At 44.1% G+C, this 23,792-nt stretch overlaps 9 non-coding genes across 9 annotated transcripts; 6 read left to right on the forward strand and 3 right to left on the reverse strand.

The window, feature by feature from the left end:
- Positions 1–2,518: 2,518 nt before the first annotated feature.
- On the reverse strand, positions 2,519–2,590 carry trnad-guc (transfer RNA aspartic acid (anticodon GUC)). The gene has a single exon. It is a non-coding gene; the product is annotated as a tRNA-Asp (tRNA).
- A 1,574-nt stretch (positions 2,591–4,164) lies between these two features.
- trnal-cag (transfer RNA leucine (anticodon CAG)) lies at positions 4,165–4,247 on the forward strand. Its single transcript has one exon. It is a non-coding gene; the product is annotated as a tRNA-Leu (tRNA).
- Positions 4,248–5,070: 823 nt separating this feature from the next.
- On the reverse strand, positions 5,071–5,142 carry trnad-guc (transfer RNA aspartic acid (anticodon GUC)). Its single transcript has one exon. It is a non-coding gene; the product is annotated as a tRNA-Asp (tRNA).
- Positions 5,143–6,717: 1,575 nt separating this feature from the next.
- trnal-cag (transfer RNA leucine (anticodon CAG)) lies at positions 6,718–6,800 on the forward strand. The gene has a single exon. It is a non-coding gene; the product is annotated as a tRNA-Leu (tRNA).
- Positions 6,801–12,355: 5,555 nt separating this feature from the next.
- trnal-cag (transfer RNA leucine (anticodon CAG)) lies at positions 12,356–12,438 on the forward strand. Its single transcript has one exon. It is a non-coding gene; the product is annotated as a tRNA-Leu (tRNA).
- Positions 12,439–15,965: 3,527 nt separating this feature from the next.
- On the forward strand, positions 15,966–16,048 carry trnal-cag (transfer RNA leucine (anticodon CAG)). The gene has a single exon. It is a non-coding gene; the product is annotated as a tRNA-Leu (tRNA).
- Positions 16,049–16,867: 819 nt separating this feature from the next.
- Positions 16,868–16,939, reverse strand: trnad-guc (transfer RNA aspartic acid (anticodon GUC)). Its single transcript has one exon. It is a non-coding gene; the product is annotated as a tRNA-Asp (tRNA).
- Positions 16,940–19,582: 2,643 nt separating this feature from the next.
- On the forward strand, positions 19,583–19,665 carry trnal-aag (transfer RNA leucine (anticodon AAG)). The gene has a single exon. It is a non-coding gene; the product is annotated as a tRNA-Leu (tRNA).
- Positions 19,666–22,293: 2,628 nt separating this feature from the next.
- On the forward strand, positions 22,294–22,376 carry trnal-aag (transfer RNA leucine (anticodon AAG)). The gene has a single exon. It is a non-coding gene; the product is annotated as a tRNA-Leu (tRNA).
- Positions 22,377–23,792: the final 1,416 nt, after the last annotated feature.

Below are 23,792 nucleotides of genomic sequence, written 5' to 3' on the forward strand. Positions count from 1 at the left end.
ACTGTATCGTCCAGTTTAAAGATTATTGCGGCCGTTTTACATCTGAAGAGTTCTTGCTTCCAAATGCTTTTTGATAAAGCTTATAGTTAGGGATGGCTCAGGTAATCCTGAAACATCCCATGTTGCCCAAGCTGCTATAGGCTTAGACTGCTGGGGGACCTCATCTGTCACACCTTTCCTCACTTTGCTCTCTTTTTCCCCCTGTTTAATTTCTCAAATGATTTTATGTACACGTGACATTATTGGGGTTATTAAACAACTTAAACAACAGCCAAGACACATGAACAGCACGTAGACCCACATAGTCACTCGAATGATCCCTGGGCCCGCCGACACTCCTCCCCCCCTCGAGGCGTGGGTTCAAATCCCACTTCTGACAAAGCAACCTTCTCCAAGAGAATGGTTTTCACTGGCAAGGCAACCCAACTTCACTCCTTGCTTGGCTATGCTATGTTGTATTGCTATTCTGGCACTGTGTCGTCCAGTTTAAAGATTGTTGCAGCCGTTTTACATCTGAAGAGTTCTTGCTTCCAAATGCTATGCCTACTATTTGTTTGCCTCAGGAGTCCTCTTAAACAACAGCCAATACACTTGAACAACACGTAGACCCACATAGTCACTCGAAAATCCCTGGGCCCGCCGACACTCCTCCCCCCCCTTGAGGCGTGGGTTCAAATCCCACTTCTGACAAAGCAACCTTCTCCAAGAGAATGATTTTCAATGGCAAGGCAACCAAACTTCACTCCTTGCTTGGCTATGCTATGTTGTATTGCTATTCTGGCACTGTGTCGTCCAGTTTAAAGATTGTTGCAGCCGTTTTACATCTGAAGAGTTCTTGCTTCCAAATGCTTTTTGATAAAGCTTATAGTTAGGGATGGCTCAGGTAATCCTGAAACATCCCATGTTGCCCAAGCTGCTATAGGCTTAGACTGCTGTGGGACATCATCTGTCACACCTTTCCTCACTTTGCTCTCCTTTTCCCCCTTTTTAATTTCTTAAATGATTTTATGTACACGTGACATTATTGTGGTTATTAAACAACTTAAACAACAGCCAAGACACATGAACAGCACGTAGACCCACATATTCACTCGAATGATCCCTGGGCCCGCCAACACTCCTCCCTCCCCTGGAGGCGTGGGTTCAAATCCCACTTCTGACAAAGCAACCTTCTCCAAGAGAATGGTTTTCACTGGCAAGGCAACCCAACTTCACTCCTTGCTTGGCTATGCTACGTTGTATTGCTAAACTGGCACTGTATCGTCTAGTTTAAAGATTATTGCGGCCATTTTACATCTGAAGAGTTCTTGCTTCCAAATGCTTTTTGATAAAGCTTATAGTTAGGGATGGCTCAGGTAATCCTGAAACATCCCATGTTGCCCAAGCTGCTATAGGCTTAGACTGCTGGGGGACCTCATCTGTCACACCTTTCCTCACTTTGCTCTCTTTTTCCCCCTGTTTAATTTTTCAAATGATTTTATGTACACGTGACATTATTGTGGTTATTAAACAACTTAAACAACAGCCAAGACACATGAACACCACGTAGACCCACATATTCACTCGAATGGTCCCTGGGCCCGCCGACAATAAGTGCAAGTCTTTTTCTTGCGGTCAGGATGGCCGAGCGGTCTAAGGAGCTGCGTTCAGGTCGCAGTCTCCCCTGGAGGTGTGGGTTCAAATCCCACTTCTGACATTTCACACTTCTCCTGGAGAATGGTTTTCACTGGCAAGGCAAACCACGTTTACTCCATGCGTGGCTAGCGCTATATCATCTAGTTTACAGCAACATTCTTTGTGCCGTCATGTTACTCTGAAGTCTTAGGACCGCTCTGAATCGCAGGGAAGGGGCTTGGTGCATGAGAATCCTTTGTCCACAACTCAAGTTATTGTTACATATTAACATTTTGGCATGTACTCAACACCACCGTAAAACCTCCTGTTTTTCTGTCATTTTTGTGGAAAAATCGTCCGAAAACAAAACACTGGTCGTGACAAAAGACCTCGACAGATCGTCCCTGGTATGCAAAGTCCTTGTTGGCTTTGGACAAGACAAGAATGAAACCACAGGATTTCTGTTGTTGGACAAAGTACTTGGAAGTGAGCTTTATGGAAGAGTGGTATGAAGGAGAGGTTAGGGGGATGTCCTTGTTGGCTTTGGACAAGACAAGAATGAAACAACAGGTCTTCTGTTGTTGGACAAGGTACTTGGAAGTGAGATTTATGGAAGAGTCTTATGAAGGAGAGGTTAGGGGGAAGATAGAGGTCCCTGCAGGCCAGGCTTCTCGTGGTGGCAATACATGTGGTGCCAAGTGAAATGCCTTCCAAAGTGCTTTGATAAAAGCAAACAAGTGTAAGATAGTTGAATATGAGATGACAGCATGTATTGAAGGCTGGTGTAAGAGCTGCTGGTCTTGAGTGATTTGTAAGGGAGGTGACTGTTTGCAAGAGGGAAGCTGGCTGATGGTGGGTGAATTAGATTATACCTGGTGGGAGGCATGTGATAAAAGTCCTAGCTCTCCCCGTCGGGGAATCGAACCCCGATCTTCCGCGTGACAGGCGGAGATACTGACCATTATACTAACGAGGAATTTCGATGTGACAGATACAGTCGTCATTTGAAAAGACTACCGTAGCCAAAGAGCGAAATAAGAGTTTTGTGTCCCATTTGAGGTGCCTTTTAAAGGAATGTTTTGAATCACGCAAAGCAATTGAGAAGAAACTAGGCATGATCTGCAGCATGCAAGTGGTGAAAAGGGCTCAACAAGAATCTCATTGTACAGGAATGTGTTTCTAACATGCACTGTATATATGACAATAAACGCTTGAATCTTGAATCTTGGTGGCAACACCCAGAAATTCTGCCTTGTGGTAGATGTAGGACACTCCGCATCATCAAAACAATAAAAAGTAGAATGTTTGCTCCAGAAGAAGCTAGACTTTTTTTTTCCCTTTGCAGTGTTGATAAGTTGTAAATAGATTCTACTTTGGACCCTTATGCAGATTTTTCAAACCCCCGGTACCGTATCATAGGACAACAGGACAGGGCTTTTGACCGAAGCAAACTGGATTCATATCAGGCTATTTGAAGGGGGGCTATTCACATTTAGGCCTAAGATGGGTGAGAATATCAAAACAGTATTCTAAGTACCACATCAGACTATAATGGTGATAACACACCTATTGAAATTTCAACTTCTGCAGTCTCAGCTATTATGTAAGTAATGGGTGAGAATGCTCAGCAATTTGGAGGTGAGATGGGCATCATCATGCCTATTGAAATTTCAACTTCTGGAGGCTGATCAGCTATTATGTAAGTAATGGGTGAGAATGCTTAGGAATTTGGAGGTGAGATGGGCATCATCATGCCTCTTGAAATTTCAAATTCTGGAGGCTCATCAGCTATTATGTAAGCAGAGGTGAGAATGCTGATCATTGATAACAGTGCTACTCTTCCTGCTCTTGTTTTCTTCTCCATTTTCCTCGTTGTGGAGTCGTTAGCGGTAACCTTCCCGTAGCAGCGACACCTCTGTGACTGAAAAGACTGCAACGACTGGCGCATCGACTCCAGCCACAATATATGGTCGGAACGACAGCGTGAAGTCATCAACAACGCTCGCTCGAGCCATCACGGCAACGACGCTTGGCCTTTAAAGTGCTGCGTTAAGACCGCAATTTCCCTTGGAGGCGGGGTTCAAATTCCACTTCTGACATTGCAAACTTCTCTACCAGAATTATTTTTACTGGCAAGGCAACCCAAGTTCACTCCTTGCTTGGCTATGCTACGTTGTATTGCTAAACTGGCACTGTATCGTCTAGTTTAAAGATTATTGCGGCCATTTTACATCTGAAGAGTTCTTGCTTCCAAATGCTTTTTGATAAAGCTTATAGTTAGGGATGGCTCAGGTAATCCTGAAACATCCCATGTTGCCCAAGCTGCTATAGGCTTAGACTGCTGGGGGACCTCATCTGTCACACCTTTCCTCACTTTGCTCTCTTTTTCCCCCTGTTTAATTTTTCAAATGATTTTATGTACACGTGACATTATTGTGGTTATTAAACAACTTAAACAACAGCCAAGACACATGAACACCACGTAGACCCACATATTCACTCCAATGATCCCTGGGCCCGCCGACAATAAGTGCAAGTCTTTTTTTTGCGGTCAGGATGGCCGAGCGGTCTAAGGCGCTGCGTTCAGGTCGCAGTCTCCCCTGGAGGCGTGGGTTCAAATCCCACTTCTGACAAAGCAACCTTCTCCAAGAGAATGGTTTTCACTGGCAAAGGCAACCCAACTTCACTCCTTGCTTGGCTAGCGCTATATCATCTAGTTTACAGCAACATTCTTTGTGCCGTCATGTTACTCTGAAGTCTTATGACCGCTCTGAATCGCAGGGAAGGGGCTTTGTGCATGAGAATCCTTTGTCCACAACTCAAGTTATTGTTACATATTAACATTTTGGCATGTACTAAACACCACCGTAAAACCTCCTGTTTTTCAGTCATTTTTGTGGAAAAATCGTCTGAAAACAAAACACTGGTCGTGACAAAAGACCTCGACAGATCGTCCCTGGTATGCAAAGTCATTGTTGGCTTTGGACAAGACAAGAATGAAACCACAGGATTTCTGTTGTTGGACAAAGTACTTGGAAGTGAGCTTTATGGAAGAGTGGTATGAAGGAGAGGTTAGGGGGAAGTCCTTGTTGGCTTTGGACAAGACAAGAATGAAACAACAGGTCTTCTGTTGTTGGACAAGGTACTTGGAAGTGAGATTTATGGAAGAGTCTTATGAAGGAGAGGTTAGGGGGAAGATAGAGGTCCCTGCAGGCCAGGCTTCTCGTGGTGGCAATACATTTGGTGCCAAGTGAAATGCCTTCCAAAGTGCTTTGATAAAAGCAAACAAGTGTAAGATAGTTGAATATGAGATGACAGCATGTATTGAAGGCTGGTGTAAGAGCTGCTGGTCTTGAGTGATTTGTAAGGGAGGTGACTGTTTGCAAGAGGGAAGTTGGCTGATGGTGGGTGAATTAGATTATACTTGGTGGGAGGCATGTGATAAAAGTCCTAGCTCTCCCCGTCGGGGAATCGAACCCCGATCTTCCGCGTGACAGGCGGAGATACTGACCATTATACTAACGAGGAATTTCGATGTGACAGATACAGTCGTCATTTGAAAAGACTACCGTAGCCAATGAGCGAAATAAGAGTTTTGTGTCCCATTTGAGGTGCCTTTTAAAGGAATGTTTTGAATCACGCAAAGCAATTGAGAAGAAACTAGGCATGATCTGCAGCATGCAAGTGGTGAAAAGGGCTCAACAAGAATCTCATTGTACAGGAATGTGTTTCTAACATGCACTGTATATATGACAATAAACGCTTGAATCTTGAATCTTGGTGGCAACACCCTGAAATTCTGCCTTGTGGTAGATGTAGGACACTCCGCATCATCAAAACAATAAAAAGTAGAATGTTTGCTCCAGAAGAAGCTAGACTTTTTTTTTTCCCTTTGCAGTGTTGATAAGTTGTAAATAGATTCTACTTTGGACCCTTATGCAGATTTTTCAAACCCCCGGTACCGTATCATAGGACAACAGGACAGGGCTTTTGACCGAAGCAAACTGGATTCATATCAGGCTATTTGAAGGGGGGCTATTCACATTTAGGCCTAAGATGGGTGAGAATATCAAAACAGTATTCTAAGTACCACATCAGACTATAATGGTGATAACACACCTATTGAAATTTCAACTTCTGCAGTCTCAGCTATTATGTAAGTAATGGGTGAGAATGCTCAGGAATTTGGAGGTGAGATGGGCATCATCATGCCTATTGAAATTTCAACTTCTGGAGGCTGATCAGCTATTATGTAAGTAATGGGTGAGAATGCTTAGGAATTTGGAGGTGAGATGGGCATCATCATGCCTCTTGAAATTTCAAATTCTGGAGGCTCATCAGCTATTATGTAAGCAGAGGTGAGAATGCTGATCATTGATGACAGTGCTACTCTTCCTGCTCTTGTTTTCTTCTCCATTTTCCTCGTTGTGGAGTCGTTAGCGGTAACCTTCCCGTAGCAGCGACACCTCTGTGACTGAAAAGACTGCAACGACTGGCGCATCGACTCCAGCCACAATATATGGTTGGAACGACAGCGTGAAGTCATCAACAACGCTCGCTCGAGCCATCACGGCAACGACGCTTGGCCTTTAAAGTGCTGCGTTAAGACCGCAGTTTCCCTTGGAGGCGGGGTTCAAATTCCACTTCTGACATTGCAAACTTCTCCAACAGAATGATTTTTACTGGCAAGGCAACCCAAGTTCACTCCTTGCTTGACTATGCTACGTTGTATTGCTAAACTGGCACTGTATCGTCTAGTTTAAAGATTATTGCGGCCATTTTACATCTGAATAGTTCTTGCTTCCAAATGCTTTTTGATAAAGCTTATAGTTAGGGATGGCTCAGGTAATCCTGAAACATCTCATGTTGCCCAAGCTGCTATAGGCTTAGACTGCTGTGGGACATCATCTGTCACACCTTTCCTCACTTTGCTCTCTTTTTCCCCCTGTTTAATTTTTCAAATGATTTTATGTACACGTGACATTATTGTGGTTATTAAACAACTTAAACAACAGCCAAGACCCATGAACACCACGTAGACCCACATATTCACTCCAATGATCCCTGGGCCCGCCGACAATAAGTGCAAGTCTTTTTTTTGCAGTCAGGATGGCCGAGCGGTCTAAGGCGCTGCGTTCAGGTCGCAGTCTCCCCTGGAGGCGTGGGTTCAAATCCCACTTCTGACAAAGCAACCTTCTCCAAGAGAATGGTTTTCACTGGCAAAGGCAACCCAACTTCACTCCTTGCTTGGCTAGCGCTATATCATCTAGTTTACAGCAACATTCTTTGTGCCGTCATGTTACTCTGATGTCTTAGGACCGCTCTGAATCGCAGGGAAGGGGCTTTGTGCATGAGAATCCTTTGTCCACAACTCAAGTTATTGTTACATATTAACATTTTGGCATGTACTCAACACCACCGTAAAACCTCCTGTTTTTCAGTCATTTTTGTGGAAAAATCGTCTGAAAACAAAACACTGGTCGTGACAAAAGACCTCGACAGATCGTCCCTGGTATGCAAAGTCATTGTTGGCTTTGGACAAGACAAGAATGAAACCACAGGATTTCTGTTGTTTGACAAAGTACTTGGAAGTGAGCTTTATGGAAGAGTGGTATGAAGGAGAGGTTAGGGGGAAGTCCTTGTTGGCTTTGGACAAGACAAGAATGAAACAACCGGTTTTCTGTTGTTGGACAAGGTACTTGGAAGTGAGCTTTATGGAAGAGTGGTATGAAGGAGAGGTTAGGGGGAAGATAGTCCCTGCAGGCCAGGCTTCTCGTGGTGGCAATACATTTGGTGCCAAGTGAAATGCCTTCCAAAGTGCTTTGATAAAAGCAAACAAGTGTAAGATAGTTGAATATGAGATGACAGCATGTATTGAAGGCTGGTGTAAGAGCTGCTGGTCTTGAGTGATTTGTAAGGGAGGTGACTGTTTGCAAGAGGGAACTTGGCTGATGGTGGGTGAATTAGATTATACTTGGTGGGAGGCATGTGATAAAAGTCCTAGCTCTCCCCGTCGGGGAATCGAACCCCGATCTTCCACGTGACAGGCGGAGATACTGACCATTATACTAACGAGGAATTTCAATGTGACAGATACAGTCGTCATTTGAAAAGACTACCGTAGCCAATGAGCGAAATAAGAGTTTTGTGTCCCATTTGATGTGCCTTTTAAAGGAATGTTTTGAATCACGCAAAGCAATTGAGAAGAAACTAGGCATGATCTGCAGCATAAAAAGTAGAATGTTTGCTCCAGAAGAAGCTAGACTTTTTTTTTCCCTTTGCAGTGTTGATAAGTTGTAAATAGATTCTACTTTGGACCCTTATGCAGATTTTTCAAACCCCCGGTACCGTATCATAGGACAACAGGACAGGGCTTTTGACCGAAGCAAACTGGATTCATATCAGGCTATTTGAAGGGGGGCTATTCACATTTAGGCCTAAGATGGGTGAGAATATCAAAACAGTATTCTAAGTACCACATCAGACTATAATGGTGATAACACACCTATTGAAATTTCAACTTCTGCAGTCTCAGCTATTATGTAAGTAATGGGTGAGAATGCTCAGCAATTTGGAGGTGAGATGGGCATCATCATGCCTATTGAAATTTCAACTTCTGGAGGCTGATCAGCTATTATGTAAGTAATGGAGGAGAATGCTTAGGAATTTGGAGGTGAGATGGGCATCATCATGCCTCTTGAAATTTCAAATTCTGGAGGCTCATCAGCTATTATGTAAGCAGAGGTGAGAATGCTGATCATTGATAACAGTGCTACTCTTCCTGCTCTTGTTTTCTTCTCCATTTTCCTCGTTGTGGAGTCGTTAGCGGTAACCTTCCCGTAGCAGCGACACCTCTGTGACTGAAAAGACTGCAACGACTGGCGCATCGACTCCAGCCACAATATATGGTCGGAACGACAGCCTGAAGTCATCAACAACGCTCGCTCGAGCCATCACGGCAACGACGCTTGGCCTTTAAAGTGCTGCGTTAAGACCGCAGTTTCCCTTGGAGGCGGGGTTCAAATTCCACTTCTGACATTGCAAACTTCTCTACCAGAATTATTTTTACTGGCAAGGCAACGCAAGTTCACTCCTTGCTTGGCTATGCTACGTTGTATTGCTGCTGGATTCATATCAGGCTATTTGAAGGGGGGCTATTCACATTTAGGCCTAAGATGGGTGAGAATATCAAAACAGTATTCTAAGTATTACATCAGACTATAATGGTGATAAGACACCTATTGAAATTTCAACTTCTGCAGTCTCAGCTATTATGTAAGTAATAGGTGAGAATGCTCAGGAATTTGGAGGTGAGATGGGCATCATCATGCCTATTGAAATTTCAACTTCTGGAGGCTGATCAGCTATTATATAAGTAGAGGTGAGAATGCTTAGGAATTTGGAGGTGAGATGGGCATCATCATGCCTCTTGAAATTCCAAATTCTTTAGGCTCATCAGCTATTATGTAAGCAGAGGTGAGAATGCTGATCATTGATGACAGTGCTACTCTTCCTGCTCTTGACGGGGGCATTGTTTTCTTCTCCATTTTACTCGTTGTGGAGTTATTAGCGGTAACCTTCCCGTAGCAGCGACACCTCTGTGACTGAAAAGACTGCAACGACTGTCGCATTGACTCCAGCCACAATATATGGTCGGGACGACCGCGTGAAGTCATCAACAACGCTCGCTCGAGCCATCACGGCAACGGCGCTTGGCCTTTAAAGTGCTGCGTTAAGACCGCAGTTTCCCTTGGAGGCGGGGTTCAAATTCCACTTCTGACAATGCAAACTTCTCCAACAGAATGATTTTCACTGGCAAGGCAACCCAAGTTCACTCCTTGCTTGGCTATGCTACGTTGTATTGCTAAACTGGCACTGTATCGTCCAGTTTAAAGATTATTGCGGCCGTTTTACATCTGAAGAGTTCTTGCTTCCAAATGCTTTTTGATAAAGCTTATAGTTAGGGATGGCTCAGGTAATCCTGAAACATCCCATGTTGCCCAAGCTGCTATAGGCTTAGACTGCTGGGGGACCTCATCTGTCACACCTTTCCTCACTTTGCTCTCTTTTTCCCCCTGTTTAATTTCTCAAATGATTTTATGTACACGTGACATTATTGGGGTTATTAAACAACTTAAACAACAGCCAAGACACATGAACAGCACGTAGACCCACATAGTCACTCGAATGATCCCTGGGCCCGCTGACACTCCTCCCCCCCAAGAGGCGTGGGTTCAAATCCCACTTCTGACAAAGCAACCTTCTCCAAGAGAATGGTTTTCACTGGCAAGGCAACCCAACTTCACTCCTTGCTTGGCTATGCTATGTTGTATTGCTATTCTGGCACTGTGTCGTCCAGTTTAAAGATTGTTGCAGCCGTTTTACATCTGAAGAGTTCTTGCTTCCAAATGCTATGCCTACTATTTGTTTGCCTCAGGAGTCCTCTTAAACAACAGCCAATACACTTGAACAACACGTAGACCCACATAGTCACTCGAAAATCCCTGGGCCCGCCGACACTCCTCCCCCCCCTTGAGGCGTGGGTTCAAATCCCACTTCTGACAAAGCAACCTTCTCCAAGAGAATGATTTTCAATGGCAAGGCAACCAAACTTCACTCCTTGCTTGGCTATGCTATGTTGTATTGCTATTCTGGCACTGTGTCGTCCAGTTTAAAGATTGTTGCAGCCGTTTTACATCTGAAGAGTTCTTGCTTCCAAATGCTTTTTGATAAAGCTTATAGTTAGGGATGGCTCAGGTAATCCTGAAACATCCCATGTTGCCCAAGCTGCTATAGGCTTAGACTGCTGTGGGACATCATCTGTCACACCTTTCCTCACTTTGCTCTCCTTTTCCCCCTTTTTAATTTCTTAAATGATTTTATGTACACGTGACATTATTGTGGTTATTAAACAACTTAAACAACAGCCAAGACACATGAACAGCACGTAGACCCACATATTCACTCGAATGATCCCTGGGCCCGCCAACACTCCTCCCTCCCCTGGAGGCGTGGGTTCAAATCCCACTTCTGACAAAGCAACCTTCTCCAAGAGAATGGTTTTCACTGGCAAGGCAACCCAACTTCACTCCTTGCTTGGCTATGCTACGTTGTATTGCTAAACTGGCACTGTATCGTCTAGTTTAAAGATTATTGCGGCCATTTTACATCTGAAGAGTTCTTGCTTCCAAATGCTTTTTGATAAAGCTTATAGTTAGGGATGGCTCAGGTAATCCTGAAACATCCCATGTTGCCCAAGCTGCTATAGGCTTAGACTGCTGGGGGACCTCATCTGTCACACCTTTCCTCACTTTGCTCTCTTTTTCCCCCTGTTTAATTTTTCAAATGATTTTATGTACACGTGACATTATTGTGGTTATTAAACAACTTAAACAACAGCCAAGACACATGAACAGCACGTAGACCCACATAGTCACTCAAATGATCCCTGGGCCCGCCGACACTCCTCCCCCCCTCGAGGCGTGGGTTCAAATCCCACTTCTGACAAAGCAACCTTCTCCAAGAGAATGGTTTTCACTGGCAAGGCAACCCAACTTCACTCCTTGCTTGGCTATGCTATGTTGTATTGCTATTCTGGCACTGTGTCGTCCAGTTTAAAGATTGTTGCAGCCGTTTTATATCTGAAGAGTTCTTGCTTCCAAATGCTATGCCTACTATTTGTTTGCCTCAGGAGTCCTCTTAAACAACAGCCAATACACTTGAACAACACGTAGACCCACATAGTCACTCGAAAATCCCTGGGCCCGCCGACACTCCTCCCCCCCCTTGAGGCGTGGGTTCAAATCCCACTTCTGACAAAGCAACCTTCTCCAAGAGAATGATTTTCAATGGCAAGGCAACCAAACTTCACTCCTTGCTTGGCTATGCTATGTTGTATTGCTATTCTGGCACTGTGTCGTCCAGTTTAAAGATTGTTGCAGCCGTTTTACATCTGAAGAGTTCTTGCTTCCAAATGCTTTTTGATAAAGCTTATAGTTAGGGATGGCCCAGGTAATCCTGAAACATCCCATGTTGCCCAAGCTGCTATAGGCTTAGACTGCTGTGGGACATCATCTGTCACACCTTTCCTCACTTTGCTCTCCTTTTCCCCCTTTTTAATTTCTTAAATGATTTTATGTACACGTGACATTATTGTGGTTATTAAACAACTTAAACAACAGCCAAGACACATGAACAGCACGTAGACCCACATATTCACTCGAATGATCCCTGGGCCCGCCAACACTCCTCCCTCCCCTGGAGGCGTGGGTTCAAATCCCACTTCTGACAAAGCAACCTTCTCCAAGAGAATGGTTTTCACTGGCAAGGCAACCCAACTTCACTCCTTGCTTGGCTATGCTACGTTGTATTGCTAAACTGGCACTGTATCGTCTAGTTTAAAGATTATTGCGGCCATTTTACATCTGAAGAGTTCTTGCTTCCAAATGCTTTTTGATAAAGCTTATAGTTAGGGATGGCTCAGGTAATCCTGAAACATCCCATGTTGCCCAAGCTGCTATAGGCTTAGACTGCTGGGGGACCTCATCTGTCACACCTTTCCTCACTTTGCTCTCTTTTTCCCCCTGTTTAATTTTTCAAATGATTTTATGTACACGTGACATTATTGTGGTTATTAAACAACTTAAACAACAGCCAAGACACATGAACACCACGTAGACCCACATATTCACTCGAATGGTCCCTGGGCCCGCCGACAATAAGTGCAAGTCTTTTTTTTGCGGTCAGGATGGCCGAGCGGTCTAAGGCGCTGCGTTCAGGTCGCAGTCTCCCCTGGAGGCGTGGGTTCAAATCCCACTTCTGACAAAGCAACCTTCTCCAAGAAAATGGTTTTCACTGGCAAAGGCAACCCAACTTCACTCCTTGCTTGGCTAGCGCTATATCATCTAGTTTACAGCAACATTCTTTGTGCCGTCATGTTACTCTGAAGTCTTATGACCGCTCTGAATCGCAGGGAAGGGGCTTTGTGCATGAGAATCCTTTGTCCACAACTCAAGTTATTGTTACATATTAACATTTTGGCATGTACTAAACACCACCGTAAAACCTCCTGTTTTTCAGTCATTTTTGTGGAAAAATCGTCTGAAAACAAAACACTGGTCGTGACAAAAGACCTCGACAGATCGTCCCTGGTATGCAAAGTCATTGTTGGCTTTGGACAAGACAAGAATGAAACCACAGGATTTCTGTTGTTGGACAAAGTACTTGGAAGTGAGCTTTATGGAAGAGTGGTATGAAGGAGAGGTTAGGGGGAAGTCCTTGTTGGCTTTGGACAAGACAAGAATGAAACAACAGGTCTTCTGTTGTTGGACAAGGTACTTGGAAGTGAGATTTATGGAAGAGTCTTATGAAGGAGAGGTTAGGGGGAAGATAGAGGTCCCTGCAGGCCAGGCTTCTCGTGGTGGCAATACATGTGGTGCCAAGTGAAATGCCTTCCAAAGTGCTTTGATAAAAGCAAACAAGTGTAAGATAGTTGAATATGAGATGACAGCATGTATTGAAGGCTGGTGTAAGAGCTGCTGGTCTTGAGTGATTTGTAAGGGAGGTGACTGTTTGCAAGAGGGAACTTGGCTGATGGTGGGTGAATTAGATTATACTTGGTGGGAGGCATGTGATAAAAGTCCTAGCTCTCCCCGTCAGGGAATCGAACACCAATCTTCCGCGTGACAGGCGGAGATACTGACCATTATACTAACGAGGAATTTCGATGGGATAGATACAGTCGTCATTTGAAAAGACTACCGTAGCCAATGAGCGAAATAAGAGTTTTGTGTCCCATTTTAGGTGCCTTTTAAAGGAATGTTTTGAATCACGCAAAGCAATTGAGAAGAAACTAGGCATGATCTGCAGCATGCAAGTGGTGAAAAGGGCTCAACAAGAATCTCATTGTACAGGAATGTGTTTCTAACATGCACTGTATATATGACAATAAACGCTTGAATCTTGAATCTTGGTGGCAACACCCAGAAATTCTGCCTTGTGGTAGATGTAGGACACTCCGCATCATCAAAACAATAAAAAGTAGAATGTTTGCTCCAGAAGAAGCTAGACTTTTTTTTTTCCCTTTGCAGTGTTGATAAGTTGTAAATAGATTCTACTTTGGACCCTTATGCAGATTTTTCAAACCCCCGGTACCGTATCATAGGACAACAGGACAGGGCTTTTGACCGAAGCAAACTGGATTCATATCAGGCTATTTGAAGGGGGGCTATTCACATTTAGGCCTAAGATGGGTGAGAATATCAAAACAGTATTCTAAGTACCACATCAGACTATAATGGTGATAACACACCTATTGAAATTTCAACTTCTGCAGTCTCAGCTATTATGTAAGTAATGGGTGAGAATGCTCAGCAATTTGGAGGTGAGATGGGCATCATCATGCCTATTGAAATTTCAACTTCTGGAGGCTGATCAGCTATTATGTAAGTAATGGGTGAGAATGCTTAGGAATTTGGAGGTGAGATGGGCATCATCATGCCTCTTGAAATTTCAAATTCTGGAGGCTCATCAGCTATTATGTAAGCAGAGGTGAGAATGCTGATCATTGATAACAGTGCTACTCTTCCTGCTCTTGTTTTCTTCTCCATTTTCCTCGTTGTGGAGTCGTTAGCGGTAACCTTCCCGTAGCAGCGACACCTCTGTGACTGAAAAGACTGCAACGACTGGCGCATCGACTCCAGCCACAATATATGGTCGGAACGACAGCCTGAAGTCATCAACAACGCTCGCTCGAGCCATCACGGCAACGACGCTTGGCCTTTAAAGTGCTGCGTTAAGACCGCAGTTTCCCTTGGAGGCGGGGTTCAAATTCCACTTCTGACATTGCAAACTTCTCTACCAGAATTATTTTTACTGGCAAGGCAACCCAAGTTCACTCCTTGCTTGGCTATGCTACATTGTATTGCTGCTGGATTCATATCAGGCTATTTGAAGGGGGGCTATTCACATTTAGGCCTAAGATGGGTGAGAATATCAAAACAGTATTCTAAGTATTACATCAGACTATAATGGTGATAAGACACCTATTGAAATTTCAACTTCTGCAGTCTCAGCTATTATGTAAGTAATAGGTGAGAATGCTCAGGAATTTGGAGGTGAGATGGGCATCATCATGCCTATTGAAATTTCAACTTCTGGAGGCTGATCAGCTATTATATAAGTAGAGGTGAGAATGCTTAGGAATTTGGAGGTGAGATGGGCATCATCATGCCTCTTGAAATTCCAAATTCTTTAGGCTCATCAGCTATTATGTAAGCAGAGGTGAGAATGCTGATCATTGATGACAGTGCTACTCTTCCTGCTCTTGACGGGGGCATTGTTTTCTTCTCCATTTTACTCGTTATGGAGTTATTAGCGGTAACCTTCCCGTAGCAGCGACACCTCTGTGACTGAAAAGACTGCAACGACTGTCGCATTGACTCCAGCCACAATATATGGTCCGGACGACCGCGTGAAGTCATCAACAACGCTCGCTCGAGCCATCACGGCAACGACGCTTGGCCTTTAAAGTGCTGCGTTAAGACCGCAGTTTCCCTTGGAGGCGGGGTTCAAATTCCACTTCTGACAATGCAAACTTCTCCAACAGAATGATTTTCACTGGCAAGGCAACCCAAGTTCACTCCTTGCTTGGCTATGCTACGTTGTATTGCTAAACTGGCACTGTATCGTCCAGTTTAAAGATTATTGCGGCCGTTTTACATCTGAAGAGTTCTTGCTTCCAAATGCTTTTTGATAAAGCTTATAGTTAGGGATGGCTCAGGTAATCCTGAAACATCCCATGTTGCCCAAGCTGCTATAGGCTTAGACTGCTGTGGGACATCATCTGTCACACCTTTCCTCACTTTGCTCTCCTTTTCCCCCTTTTTAATTTCTTAAATGATTTTATGTACACGTGACATTATTGTGGTTATTAAACAACTTAAACAACAGCCAAGACACATGAACAGCACGTAGACCCACATATTCACTCGAATGATCCCTGGGCCCGCCAACACTCCTCCCTCCCCTGGAGGCGTGGGTTCAAATCCCACTTCTGACAAAGCAACCTTCTCCAAGAGAATGGTTTTCACTGGCAAGGCAACCCAACTTCACTCCTTGCTTGGCTATGCTATGTTGTATTGCTATTCTGGCACTGTGTCGTCCAGTTTAAAGATTGTTGCAGCCGTTTTACATCTGAAGAGTTCTTGCTTCCAAATGCTATGCCTACTATTTGTTTGCCTCAGGAGTCCTCTTAAACAACAGCCAATACACTTGAACACCATGCAGATCCACATATTCACTCGAATGATCACTGGGCCCGCCGACACTAATGTGCAAGAATTCCTTTCATGGTCAGGATGGCCGAGCGGTCTAAGGCGCTGCGTTCAGGTCGCAGTCTCCCCTGGAGGCGTGGGTTCAAATCCCACTTCTGACATTTCACACTTCTCCAAGAGAATGGTTTTCACTGGCAAGGCAAACCACATTTACTCCATGCGTGGCTAGCGCTATATCATCTAGTTTACAGCAACATTCTTTGTGCCGTCATGTTACTCTGAAGTCTTATGACCGCTCTGAATCGCAGGGAAGGGGCTTTGTGCATGAGAATCCTTTGTCCACAACTCAAGTTATTGTTACATATTAACATTTTGGCATGTACTCAACACCACCGTAAAACCTCCTGTTTTTCAGTCATTTTTGTGGAAAAATCGTCTGAAAACAAAACACTGGTCGTGACAAAAGACCTCGACAGATCGTCCCTGGTATGCAAAGTCATTGTTGGCTTTGGACAAGACAAGAATGAAACCACAGGATTTCTGTTGTTTGACAAAGTACTTGGAAGTGAGCTTTATGGAAGAGTGGTATGAAGGAGAGGTTAGGGGGAAGTCCTTGTTGGCTTTGGACAAGACAAGAATGAAACAACCGGTTTTCTGTTGTTGGACAAGGTACTTGGAAGTGAGCTTTATGGAAGAGTGGTATGAAGGAGAGGTTAGGGGGAAGATAGTCCCTGCAGGCCAGGCTTCTCGTGGTGGCAATACATTTGGTGCCAAGTGAAATGCCTTCCAAAGTGCTTTGATAAAAGCAAACAAGTGTAAGATAGTTGAATATGAGATGACAGCATGTATTGAAGGCTGGTGTAAGAGCTGCTGGTCTTGAGTGATTTGTAAGGGAGGTGACTGTTTGCAAGAGGGAACTTGGCTGATGGTGGGTGAATTAGATTATACTTGGTGGGAGGCATGTGATAAAAGTCCTAGCTCTCCCCGTCGGGGAATCGAACCCCGATCTTCCGCGTGACAGGCGGAGATACTGACCATTATACTAACGAGGAATTTCGATGGGACAGATACAGTCGTCATTTGAAAAGACTACCGTAGCCAATGAGCGAAATAAGAGTTTTGTGTCCCATTTTAGGTGCCTTTTAAAGGAATGTTTTGAATCACGCAAAGCAATTGAGAAGAAACTAGGCATGATCTGCAGCATGCAAGTGGTGAAAAGGGCTCAACAAGAATCTCATTGTACAGGAATGTGTTTCTAACATGCACTGTATATATGACAATAAACGCTTGAATCTTGAATCTTGGTGGCAACACCCAGAAATTCTGCCTTGTGGTAGATGTAGGACACTCCGCATCATCAAAACAATAAAAAGTATAATGTTTGCTCCAGAAGAAGCTAGACTTTTTTTTTTCCCTTTGCAGTGTTGATAAGTTGTAAATAGATTCTACTTTGGACCCTTATGCAGATTTTTCAAACCCCCGGTACCATACCATACCATTATCATAGGACAACAGGACAGGGCTTTTGACCGAAGCAAACTGGATTCATATCAGGCTATTTGAAGGGGGGCTATTCACATTTAGGCCTAAGATGGGTGAGAATATCAAAACAGTATTCTAAGTACCACATCAGACTATAATGGTGATAACACACCTATTGAAATTTCAACTTCTGCAGTCTCAGCTATTATGTAAGTAATGGGTGAGAATGCTCAGCAATTTGGAGGTGAGATGGGCATCATCATGCCTATTGAAATTTCAACTTCTGGAGGCTGATCAGCTATTATGTAAGTAATGGGTGAGAATGCTTAGGAATTTGGAGGTGAGATGGGCATCATCATGCCTCTTGAAATTTCAAATTCTGGAGGCTCATCAGCTATTATGTAAGCAGAGGTGAGAATGCTGATCATTGATAACAGTGCTACTCTTCCTGCTCTTGTTTTCTTCTCCATTTTCCTCGTTGTGGAGTCGTTAGCGGTAACCTTCCCGTAGCAGCGACACCTCTGTGACTGAAAAGACTGCAACGACTGGCGCATCGACTCCAGCCACAATATATGGTCGGAACGACAGCCTGAAGTCATCAACAACGCTCGCTCGAGCCATCACGGCAACGACGCTTGGCCTTTAAAGTGCTGCGTTAAGACCGCAGTTTCCCTTGGAGGCGGGGTTCAAATTCCACTTCTGACATTGCAAACTTCTCTACCAGAATTATTTTTACTGGCAAGGCAACCCAAGTTCACTCCTTGCTTGGCTATGCTACATTGTATTGCTGCTGGATTCATATCAGGCTATTTGAAGGGGGGCTATTCACATTTAGGCCTAAGATGGGTGAGAATATCAAAACAGTATTCTAAGTATTACATCAGACTATAATGGTGATAAGACACCTATTGAAATTTCAACTTCTGCAGTCTCAGCTATTATGTAAGTAATAGGTGAGAATGCTCAGGAATTTGGAGGTGAGATGGGCATCATCATGCCTATTGAAATTTCAACTTCTGGAGGCTGATCAGCTATTATATAAGTAGAGGTGAGAATGCTTAGGAATTTGGAGGTGAGATGGGCATCATCATGCCTCTTGAAATTCCAAATTCTTTAGGCTCATCAGCTATTATGTAAGCAGAGGTGAGAATGCTGATCATTGATGACAGTGCTACTCTTCCTGCTCTTGACGGGGGCATTGTTTTCTTCTCCATTTTACTCGTTATGGAGTTATTAGCGGTAACCTTCCCGTAGCAGCGACACCTCTGTGACTGAAAAGACTGCAACGACTGTCGCATTGACTCCAGCCACAATATATGGTCGGGACGACCGCGTGAAGTCATCAACAACGCTCGCTCGAGCCATCACGGCAACGACGCTTGGCCTTTAAAGTGCTGCGTTAAGACCGCAGTTTCCCTTGGAGGCGGGGTTCAAATTCCACTTCTGACAATGCAAACTTCTCCAACAGAATGATTTTCACTGGCAAGGCAACCCAAGTTCACTCCTTGCTTGGCTATGCTACGTTGTATTGCTAAACTGGCACTGTATCGTCCAGTTTAAAGATTATTGCGGCCGTTTTACATCTGAAGAGTTCTTGCTTCCAAATGCTTTTTGATAAAGCTTATAGTTAGGGATGGCTCAGGTAATCCTGAAACATCCCATGTTGCCCAAGCTGCTATAGGCTTAGACTGCTGTGGGACATCATCTGTCACACCTTTCCTCACTTTGCTCTCCTTTTCCCCCTTTTTAATTTCTTAAATGATTTTATGTACACGTGACATTATTGTGGTTATTAAACAACTTAAACAACAGCCAAGACACATGAACAGCACGTAGACCCACATATTCACTCGAATGATCCCTGGGCCCGCCAACACTCCTCCCTCCCCTGGAGGCGTGGGTTCAAATCCCACTTCTGACAAAGCAACCTTCTCCAAGAGAATGGTTTTCACTGGCAAGGCAACCCAACTTCACTCCTTGCTTGGCTATGCTATGTTGTATTGCTATTCTGGCACTGTGTCGTCCAGTTTAAAGATTGTTGCAGCCGTTTTACATCTGAAGAGTTCTTGCTTCCAAATGCTATGCCTACTATTTGTTTGCCTCAGGAGTCCTCTTAAACAACAGCCAATACACTTGAACACCATGCAGATCCACATATTCACTCGAATGATCACTGGGCCCGCCGACACTAATGTGCAAGAATTCCTTTCATGGTCAGGATGGCCGAGCGGTCTAAGGCGCTGCGTTAAGGTCGCAGTCTCCCCTGGAGGCGTGGGTTCAAATCCCACTTCTGACATTTCACACTTCTCCAAGAGAATGGTTTTCACTGGCAAGGCAAACCACATTTACTCCATGCGTGGCTAGCGCTATATCATCTAGTTTACAGCAACATTCTTTGTGCCGTCATGTTACTCTGAAGTCTTATGACCGCTCTGAATCGCAGGGAAGGGGCTTTGTGCATGAGAATCCTTTGTCCACAACTCAAGTTATTGTTACATATTAACATTTTGGCATGTACTCAACACCACCGTAAAACCTCCTGTTTTTCAGTCATTTTTGTGGAAAAATCGTCTGAAAACAAAACACTGGTCGTGACAAAAGACCTCGACAGATCGTCCCTGGTATGCAAAGTCATTGTTGGCTTTGGACAAGACAAGAATGAAACCACAGGATTTCTGTTGTTTGACAAAGTACTTGGAAGTGAGCTTTATGGAAGAGTGGTATGAAGGAGAGGTTAGGGGGAAGTCCTTGTTGGCTTTGGACAAGACAAGAATGAAACAACCGGTTTTCTGTTGTTGGACAAGGTACTTGGAAGTGAGCTTTATGGAAGAGTGGTATGAAGGAGAGGTTAGGGGGAAGATAGTCCCTGCAGGCCAGGCTTCTCGTGGTGGCAATACATTTGGTGCCAAGTGAAATGCCTTCCAAAGTGCTTTGATAAAAGCAAACAAGTGTAAGATAGTTGAATATGAGATGACAGCATGTATTGAAGGCTGGTGTAAGAGCTGCTGGTCTTGAGTGATTTGTAAGGGAGGTGACTGTTTGCAAGAGGGAACTTGGCTGATGGTGGGTGAATTAGATTATACTTGGTGGGAGGCATGTGATAAAAGTCCTAGCTCTCCCCGTCGGGGAATCGAACCCCGATGTTCCGCGTGACAGGCGGAGATACTGACCATTATACTAACGAGGAATTTCGATGTGACAGATACAGTCGTCATTTGAAAAGACTACCGTAGCCAATGAGCGAAATAAGAGTTTTGTGTCCCATTTGAGGTGCCTTTTAAAGGAATGTTTTGAATCACGCAAAGCAATTGAGAAGAAACTAGGCATGATCTGCAGCATAAAAAGTAGAATGTTTGCTCCAGAAGAAGCTAGACTTTTTTTTTTCCCTTTGCAGTGTTGATAAGTTGTAAATAGATTCTACTTTTGACCCTTATGCAGATTTTTCAAACCCCCGGTACCGTATCATAGGACAACAGGACAGGGCTTTTGACCGAAGCAAACTGGATTCATATCAGGCTATTTGAAGGGGGGCTATTCACATTTAGGCCTAAGATGGGTGAGAATATCAAAACAGTATTCTAAGTACCACATCAGACTATAATGGTGATAACACACCTATTGAAATTTCAACTTCTGCAGTCTCAGCTATTATGTAAGTAATGGGTGAGAATGCTCAGCAATTTGGAGGTGAGATGGGCATCATCATGCCTATTGAAATTTCAACTTCTGGAGGCTGATCAGCTATTATGTAAGTAATGGGTGAGAATGCTTAGGAATTTGGAGGTGAGATGGGCATCATCATGCCTCTTGAAATTCCAAATTCTTTAGGCTCATCAGCTATTATGTAAGCAGAGGTGAGAATGCTGATCATTGATGACAGTGCTACTCTTCCTGCTCTTGACGGGGGCATTGTTTTCTTCTCCATTTTACTCGTTATGGAGTTATTAGCGGTAACCTTCCCGTAGCAGCGACACCTCTGTGACTGAAAAGACTGCAACGACTGTCGCATTGACTCCAGCCACAATATATGGTCGGGACGACCGCGTGAAGTCATCAACAACGCTCGCTCGAGCCATCACGGCAACGACGCTTGGCCTTTAAAGTGCTGCGTTAAGACCGCAGTTTCCCTTGGAGGCGGGGTTCAAATTCCACTTCTGACAATGCAAACTTCTCCAACAGAATGATTTTCACTGGCAAGGCAACCCAAGTTCACTCCTTGCTTGGCTATGCTACGTAGTATTGCTAAACTGGCACTGTATCGTCCAGTTTAAAGATTATTGCGGCCGTTTTACATCTGAAGAGTTCTTGCTTCCAAATGCTTTTTGATAAAGCTTATAGTTAGGGATGGCTCAGGTAATCCTGAAACATCCCATGTTGCCCAAGCTGCTATAGGCTTAGACTGCTGTGGGACATCATCTGTCACACCTTTCCTCACTTTGCTCTCCTTTTCCCCCTTTTTAATTTCTTAAATGATTTCATGTACACGTGACATTATTGTGGTTATTAAACAACTTAAACAACAGCCAAGACACATGAACAGCACGTAGACCCACATATTCACTCGAATGATCCCTGGGCCCGCCAACACTCCTCCCTCCCCTGGAGGCGTGGGTTCAAATCCCACTTCTGACAAAGCAACCTTCTCCAAGAGAATGGTTTTCACTGGCAAGGCAACCCAACTTCACTCCTTGCTTGGCTATGCTATGTTGTATTGCTATTCTGGCACTGTGTCGTCCAGTTTAAAGATTGTTGCAGCCGTTTTACATCTGAAGAGTTCTTGCTTCCAAATGCTATGCCTACTATTTGTTTGCCTCAGGAGTCCTCTTAAACAACAGCCAATACACTTGAACACCATGCAGATCCACATATTCACTCGAATGATCACTGGGCCCGCCGACACTATTGTGCAAGAATTCCTTTCATGGTCAGGATGGCCGAGCGGTCTAAGGCGCTGCGTTAAGGTCGCAGTCTCCCCTGGAGGCGTGGGTTCAAATCCCACTTCTGACATTTCACACTTCTCCAAGAGAATGGTTTTCACTGGCAAGGCAAACCACATTTACTCCATGCGTGGCTAGCGCTATATCATCTAGTTTACAGCAACATTCTTTGTGCCGTCATGTTACTCTGAAGTCTTATGACCGCTCTGAATCGCAGGGAAGGGGCTTTGTGCATGAGAATCCTTTGTCCACAACTCAAGTTATTGTTACATATTAACATTTTGGCATGTACTCAACACCACCGTAAAACCTCCTGTTTTTCAGTCATTTTTGTGGAAAAATCGTCTGAAAACAAAACACTGGTCGTGACAAAAGACCTCGACAGATCGTCCCTGGTATGCAAAGTCATTGTTGGCTTTGGACAAGACAAGAATGAAACCACAGGATTTCTGTTGTTTGACAAAGTACTTGGAAGTGAGCTTTATGGAAGAGTGGTATGAAGGAGAGGTTAGGGGGAAGTCCTTGTTGGCTTTGGACAAGACAAGAATGAAACAACCGGTTTTCTGTTGTTGGACAAGGTACTTGGAAGTGAGCTTTATGGAAGAGTGGTATGAAGGAGAGGTTAGGGGGAAGATAGTCCCTGCAGGCCAGGCTTCTCGTGGTGGCAATACATTTGGTGCCAAGTGAAATGCCTTCCAAAGTGCTTTGATAAAAGCAAACAAGTGTAAGATAGTTGAATATGAGATGACAGCATGTATTGAAGGCTGGTGTAAGAGCTGCTGGTCTTGAGTGATTTGTAAGGGAGGTGACTGTTTGCAAGAGGGAACTTGGCTGATGGTGGGTGAATTAGATTATACTTGGTGGGAGGCATGTGATAAAAGTCCTAGCTCTCCCCGTCGGGGAATCGAACCCCGATCTTCCGCGTGACAGGCGGAGATACTGACCATTATATTAACGAGGAATTTCGATGTGACAGATACAGTCGTCATTTGAAAAGACTACCGTGGCCAATGAGCGAAATAAGAGTTTTGTGTCCCATTTGAGGTGCCTTTTAAAGGAATGTTTTGAATCACGCAAAGCAATTGAGAAGAAACTAGGCATGATCTGCAGCATAAAAAGTAGAATGTTTGCTCCAGAAGAAGCTAGACTTTTTTTTTTCCCTTTGCAGTGTTGATAAGTTGTAAATAGATTCTACTTTGGACCCTTATGCAGATTTTTCAAACCCCCGGTACCGTATCATAGGACAACAGGACAGGGCTTTTGACCGAAGCAAACTGGATTCATATCAGGCTATTTGAAGGGGGGCTATTCACATTTAGGCCTAAGATGGGTGAGAATATCAAAACAGTATTCTAAGTACCACATCAGACTATAATGGTGATAACACACCTATTGAAATTTCAACTTCTGCAGTCTCAGCTATTATGTAAGTAATGGGTGAGAATGCTCAGCAATTTGGAGGTGAGATGGGCATCATCATGCCTAT

The sequence above is a fragment of the Leuresthes tenuis genome, unplaced genomic scaffold, assembly GCF_036924035.1.
Source record: "Leuresthes tenuis unplaced genomic scaffold, fLeuTen1.0.hap1 SCAF_3, whole genome shotgun sequence".
NCBI lineage: Eukaryota > Metazoa > Chordata > Actinopteri > Atheriniformes > Atherinopsidae > Leuresthes > Leuresthes tenuis.